Source organism: Ornithorhynchus anatinus, chromosome 18 (assembly GCF_004115215.2).
Source record: "Ornithorhynchus anatinus isolate Pmale09 chromosome 18, mOrnAna1.pri.v4, whole genome shotgun sequence".
Lineage (NCBI taxonomy): Eukaryota > Metazoa > Chordata > Mammalia > Monotremata > Ornithorhynchidae > Ornithorhynchus > Ornithorhynchus anatinus.
The window spans coordinates 31,016,462-31,022,503 of NC_041745.1; the positions used below are offsets into that span (position 1 = coordinate 31,016,462).

Genomic DNA, 6,042 nt, shown 5'->3' on the forward strand with positions numbered 1-6,042 from the left:
ATTGTGATATTTTTTAAGCACTTACTATGTGCCAAGCACTGAATTAAACTCTGGAATACATATAAGATAATGAAGTCCCATATGGGGCTCACAGTCTAAGTTGGAGGAGTACAGATGAGGGAACTGAGGCACTTAGAAATGAAGTGACTTGCCCAAGGTCATACAAACATGTGGCAAAGGAGAATTAGCACTCAGGTTCTCTGTCTTTCTGGCCCACACTCTTTCCACTAGACCATGCTAAGTGCTTATTGTTATGTTGTGGTCTTCCAAGCACTTGTGCTTTACATGCACTAAGTTCTCAATAAATATAATTGACTGTTTACTATGTACCAGGCACTGTACTAAGCGCTAGGATAGATACAAGATAATGAGGTCAGACGCAGCTCTGGCCCCTCATGGGGCTCGCAGTCTTAGCAAGAGAGGAAAGAGGAAAAGTGAGAGTGCTTCTGGTTCTTCGCACTCTACTCCCCTAAACGCTCAGTCCAGGGGTCTGCACATGGTAGGTGCTCAATAAACAACTCCCAGTTGTTCTTTTAGTCATACTAGGATTTTGAGTGAGTCTTCTGAGTCCAAATTATCCTCCTCTTAACCCAATAATATCCCTCTGACATTCTCTTTGCACTGTAGCAACGTCCCATCCCATAGACGCTCTCATCCTGTTCCGAACACCAAATCGCCTGCAGGAAAAATGGAATCGGAATCGGGACAAATTTTTGTACCGGTACCAGAAGCTGATGTTCTGCTTCAAAATCCTGCCAGGACAAGGCATAGAGAGAGATATCTGATACCTGAATAATTGTATAGCTTATCTAATTTTCAACCAATATGTCTACAATATAGATGGACCCCAATATGGAAGTAGCCCATTATTTGTCAAGGGATTACAGGCTCTTCTGTGTTGGCTTAATCCTTCTTTTATTATTGCCATTTTGGGCAGGGAAGGTGTCTGTTGTTATATTTTACTCTTCCAAGCACTTAGTACAGTGTTGGGCACACAGCTCTCAATAAATATGATTGACTGACTGTTTTTGCATTAGTCTATTGTTGGATAGGGATTATCTCTGTTGCTGAAGTGTACTTTCCAAGCACTTAATACAGTGCTCTGCACACAGTAAGCGCTGAATAAATAAGATTGAATGAATGAATAATGGTAGCCCTGCCTTCTGTGATTTAAGGGGATTTATATTAGGGCTTATAATAACCTAATGGCATGAGGAGAAGCCTGAGATTGAACTCCACTATGTTTGCAGCAAGTGACCCAGCCACTTATGGAATTTCTTTTCCAATATCAGGTTTCACTAGCATCCCTCCACCTAGTGAAGGCCCCAGGACTGTGTCAGGACCAAACAGTTGCGATCCTCCGGAGTTTCAAAGAATGTTTTGACAGATTTCTTTCTTTCTCACCCTCCCTCCTCCTCTGCAGGCCAAGTAAACACCAGTGCCAATCAATCAATCATATTTATTGAGTGCTTACCATGTGCAGAGCACTGACCAAGTGTTTTGGAGAGTACACTACAGCAGAGTTTGTAGACACATTCCCTGCCCACAATGAGCTTACAGTCTAGAGGGAGCCAACGCTATTCAACTTTAGTTAGCTTCGGTTCACCATCATTTAATATGTTGCTCTGGCCAGAGGAAAGAGTTGCCTGTGATTAATTCTGCATCCACACAACTTGAGGCAAGTTCAAAACAGCAATTAAAAAAAAAAAATAAACCTCCACATGCCAGAAGACAGGCCATTAAGTGTTTCAAACCTTCCTTCTGACTGATTTCAATTGATGATGTTCAATATTTTCTCCCAGTACATTCTGCTAGCCGGACTGACTCCTCTTACTGAATGTATCCAGAAAGTAATTCTAAATTCATCTCAGAAAGGAACTGATTTAAATCCAGAGTGCTGACACTTTCTTGGGATTGGAAGAGATGATGAAAATTTGAGCTTTTCTTACCATGATATCAACATTTTGATGAGTTGCGGAGCTTTAAAAACAGTGCCTGGAGCCTCCTCTACCACCCCAAAAATGCTTCCCGGCATTGGTGGGCCAAAGGGCTTGTTGTTCATACTGGTGATCCATTGGATTCAAAGAGGGGAGGATGTCAACAAGGGGTTGACAGCAAGACAGACAAGATTGAATTACAGTACAGGTTGGTTTTGCCCTCTCAGGATCACACCTGGAGAATTTCCAGTACTCTACCAGTCTTGGCTATGGGATGAAGAGTCATGTAGAGGCCTACCCATTCCATTTCTAGCTTGGGCAGTCGCTAGCAAGTGGAAGTTAATCTGCTACAAATCAAAAGTCACCTATGCTGGACAGCAGCGGCCGGGAGAGATTCGAGGTTGGAAGCTCAAGTTTACTGTGTGGAAGAAGGCAATGGTAAGCCACTTTTGTATTTTTACCAAGAAAATTCTGTGAATACACTGCCAGAATGACTGGAGGTGGGGCATTCTGGGAGAGATGAGTCCATGGATGGGGATGACTCTACAGCATAAAACAAGACAAGGTAGGTGTTTGTGGAGAAAAGTCTGGAGGGAGCAAAGTCTGTATTCTACGTTTTATCGGGACAAGAGTGAGGAGAGGTAAGTAGTCACCTCAGTGACCTCAACATAGCACTGATATCGTTTTGTAGCCCTATAGACCTACAGCAGTTTACCTTGTCAGCATTGTGGCTACTTTTACTATCATGTTTGTAACTATTGTCAGGATTCCTTATGGGCCTGTCCAATCAATCAATCCATCAATCAGTGGTATTTACTGACTGCTTACTAGGTGGCAGAGCACTGTACTAAGTGCTTGGGAGAGTACGTCAGACTTAGGGGCACATTTTCTGCCCGTAACGACCGTACGATCTAACATATGAGAATTCCTAAGTCCTGCACCATATAGGACCTCTCCCATAATCAATGAACAATAAATCTGGATAAACTAAGTGCATTAATTATTCCAAATCTACATTGCTTCTGATGTGCCTACATTTGAAGCTTCAGCCCGGATAGTTCCATCCATATTGTCTTCAATTGTAGCAATCAGCTATCATCACATTAGAAAGTGCCTGATATCTGTGATTTTAAAATTATATTTTAAACAAAAGCCATAGGTCAGAGGCATAACAGATATGCCCACCAATAGGAATAAGAGTCCACTGGAAAAATAATGGAATTTCCACTGGCAAATTATAAAGCCACCCAGCCTTTCTCTGTGGCAGTGGAACCATTAGGTTATTTCATAAAATCTATGTTCAACATATTAAGCATTTTATAGAGCATCTGTAGATTCACTAACTAGGTTATTTCTGTCAAGTATTATAAATACTTTTCCTTATGTTCTCTGGTTAATAAGGCATATGAAACAGAAGAGGCAACCCAGATACTGAAAAGCAGGGATGGAAATGACTGTCTTTTAAAAATGTCTGACATAAGAAAGCAAATACCCTGAGGGTCTAAGAATTCTATAGACAGAATGAATTCACTTGAGTAGGGGATTCCTCTTCTCTGGCAAACATCTTTTGAGCTACTATTGAGACAGTTAGGTCCTACAGTGTCCAAGCTTTACTGGAGGAAATGGTTGAGGATCCATTCTTCAATAAGAGCCCATTTCTTAAACGTCTGATCACATTTTCTGTGTCTCAGTGAAACTCCCAAAATATATAAGGAAATATAGTATTGTCCTTTCTGAGTTTGGTTCCACTAGGATGAAGACATGCGTAGGAGAAATCTGCAAGATGGGCTTATGGGTTCTAAATTGGGGGGATGGAATCACCCCACTCAGCAGGGTGTGTGATAGGCTGTTGTCGGGAGTCTGGATCTCCTCACTTAGCTTCTTCAGTCTGTCCTCAGTGAGGCAGAAGAAATGGTGAACATGGCCAGTGCTGTTTCAGAACAAACACTGAATGGAAGGTAGCATGACAACATATCTTTCTTGTCATATTTAAAGATGAAAGCCACTTCACAAAGGTTATTGGCCTGAGTTTTAATGCCAGATTTAAACTTATTGAACTTAATGAAAATAATAACTATTATTATTATTACTTAGGCCATTCCTGGGAGTTGTTAGAAATAAAATCAGATCAGATTTGTCTCACTCTAGGTTCACTATCTAAGAACAAATGAGAATAGTTATTTCATCCCCATTTAACAGATCACAAGCAAAGTGATCTGAGAAGGGAAGCAGTATGGCTTATGGATAGAGCACAGACCTGGGAGTCAGAAGGACCTGGGTTTTAATTCTGGCTCTACCACTTGCCTGCTGTATGACTTTGGGCAAGTCACTTAACTTCTCTGGGCCGCAGTTACCTCATCTGCAAATGGGGATTAATACTGTGAGCCCCATGTGGGACATGAACTGTGTCTGAACTGATTAGGTTGTGTCTATCAGTACAGTGCCTGGCACATAGTAAGCTTATCGTAAATACCATAAAAAAGTGGTAGAACTGGGTGAAGAACCCAGGTTTCCTGACTACCAGTTTCATGCTCTTTTTAAGAAGAACCATATGCAACTTGTGAGACAAAGGTTCTCAACCCCTGCCATGGAATATCCTGTGTTTATATTCCTCACATATCCAGCCCAGGGGAAAGTGTGACGAATTTCCCCAACTAATACTGTTTGTACATCTATCATACCAAATGATGTTGTGTATTTCATGAAGGTTAGTTTGGTGAAGCTGCTCAGAAGTAGAATGTGTTATCTGTCTTAAATCCAGGTCTCACAACCAGGAATAAGGTTCAGCTCCATCAGTGCTATGTATACCTTCAGTTTTGTCTGAGTTCAGTTGCAATATTAATATAATAATCCTGGAATTATTCAGTGCTTACCAAATGTCATGTTCTTAAATAAACTCTTGGGATGATACAATCAATCCACGGTATTCATTGAGTGTTTACTCTGTGCCCAGCACTGTGCTAAGCCCTTGGGTGAGTACTATGAAGTCAGCAGATCTGATCCCTGCCCTCAAAGAGCTTCCAGATAATGAAATCACATACAGTCTCTATGCCAGATGGAGCTCATAGTTAAAAGGGGAGGGAGAACTGAACTTATGCACTTATCTGTTATTTATTTATATTAATGTCTGTCTCCCCATCTAGACTGTAAGCACTTTGTGGGCAGGAATATGTTTATGTTATATTGTAGTCTGCCAAGTGCTTAATAGAGTGCTTTACACACAATAAGCGCTTACTAAATACAGTCGAAGGATTGAATGGATGAACAGGTTTTAACTCTCATTTTAAAGTTGAGAAAACCAAGGCCGAGGCCCAGATAAAATAAGTGACGTGTCCTTGGTTGTGTGGCAGGGAAGGGGCAGGATTGGGATTAGTATACAGGTTTCCTGACTTCCAGGCTCAAGATCTTTCCTCTAGATCATACTTCTACCCTGCCATTCATATGCTGTGTTTGGCACTGAATCCTGTCTTTGAATTTACCAAAGAAAATCCTCTCTTGTTTGAGTTGGTGTTCTAACTCCTTGTTTATACATGACTTGCTTGCTGTCACCCAAGCACTTACTACAGTGTTCTGCAGTTAGCACTCAATAAATTCCCTCATTTGATTAAAATTATAGAAGATTTTCATCTTCTTCATGGAGATTTATAGAGTGTAAAATATAGCCCATTTAGGGATAATAATAATAATAATGACAATAGTATTGGTTAAGCTATTCCTATGTGCCAAACACTATACTAAGCAATGGGGTAAATATAAGATAACCAGGTCTCAAATGGGGTTCACAGTTTAAGTAGGAGGGAGAACAGGTATTAAATTCCCATTTTATAGATGAGGACACTGAGGCACAGAGAAGTTAAGAGACTTACCCAAGGTCACACAGCAGATTTGTGATGGAGCTAAATTAGAATCCAAGTCCTCTGGCTCCCAGTCTCATATTCTTCCCATTTAGACCACACAGTTTGCAGCACCTCTTCATTCATTCATTTATTCAATTGTATTTACTGAGCACTTATTGTGTGCAGAGCACAGTATTAAATGCTTGGAAAGTACAATTCAGCAATAAAGAGACTTACAGTCTAGAAGGGGGGAAATCAGACATCAAAAC

At 40.8% G+C, this 6,042-nt stretch overlaps 1 non-coding gene across 1 annotated transcript; it reads left to right on the top strand.

Annotated features, from left to right (window-relative positions):
• The first annotated feature begins 2,154 nt into the window (after window positions 1-2,154).
• Window positions 2,155-2,292, top strand: LOC114805608. Its single transcript, XR_003753579.1, has one exon. It is a non-coding gene; the product is annotated as a small nucleolar RNA SNORA7 (small nucleolar RNA).
• Window positions 2,293-6,042: the final 3,750 nt, after the last annotated feature.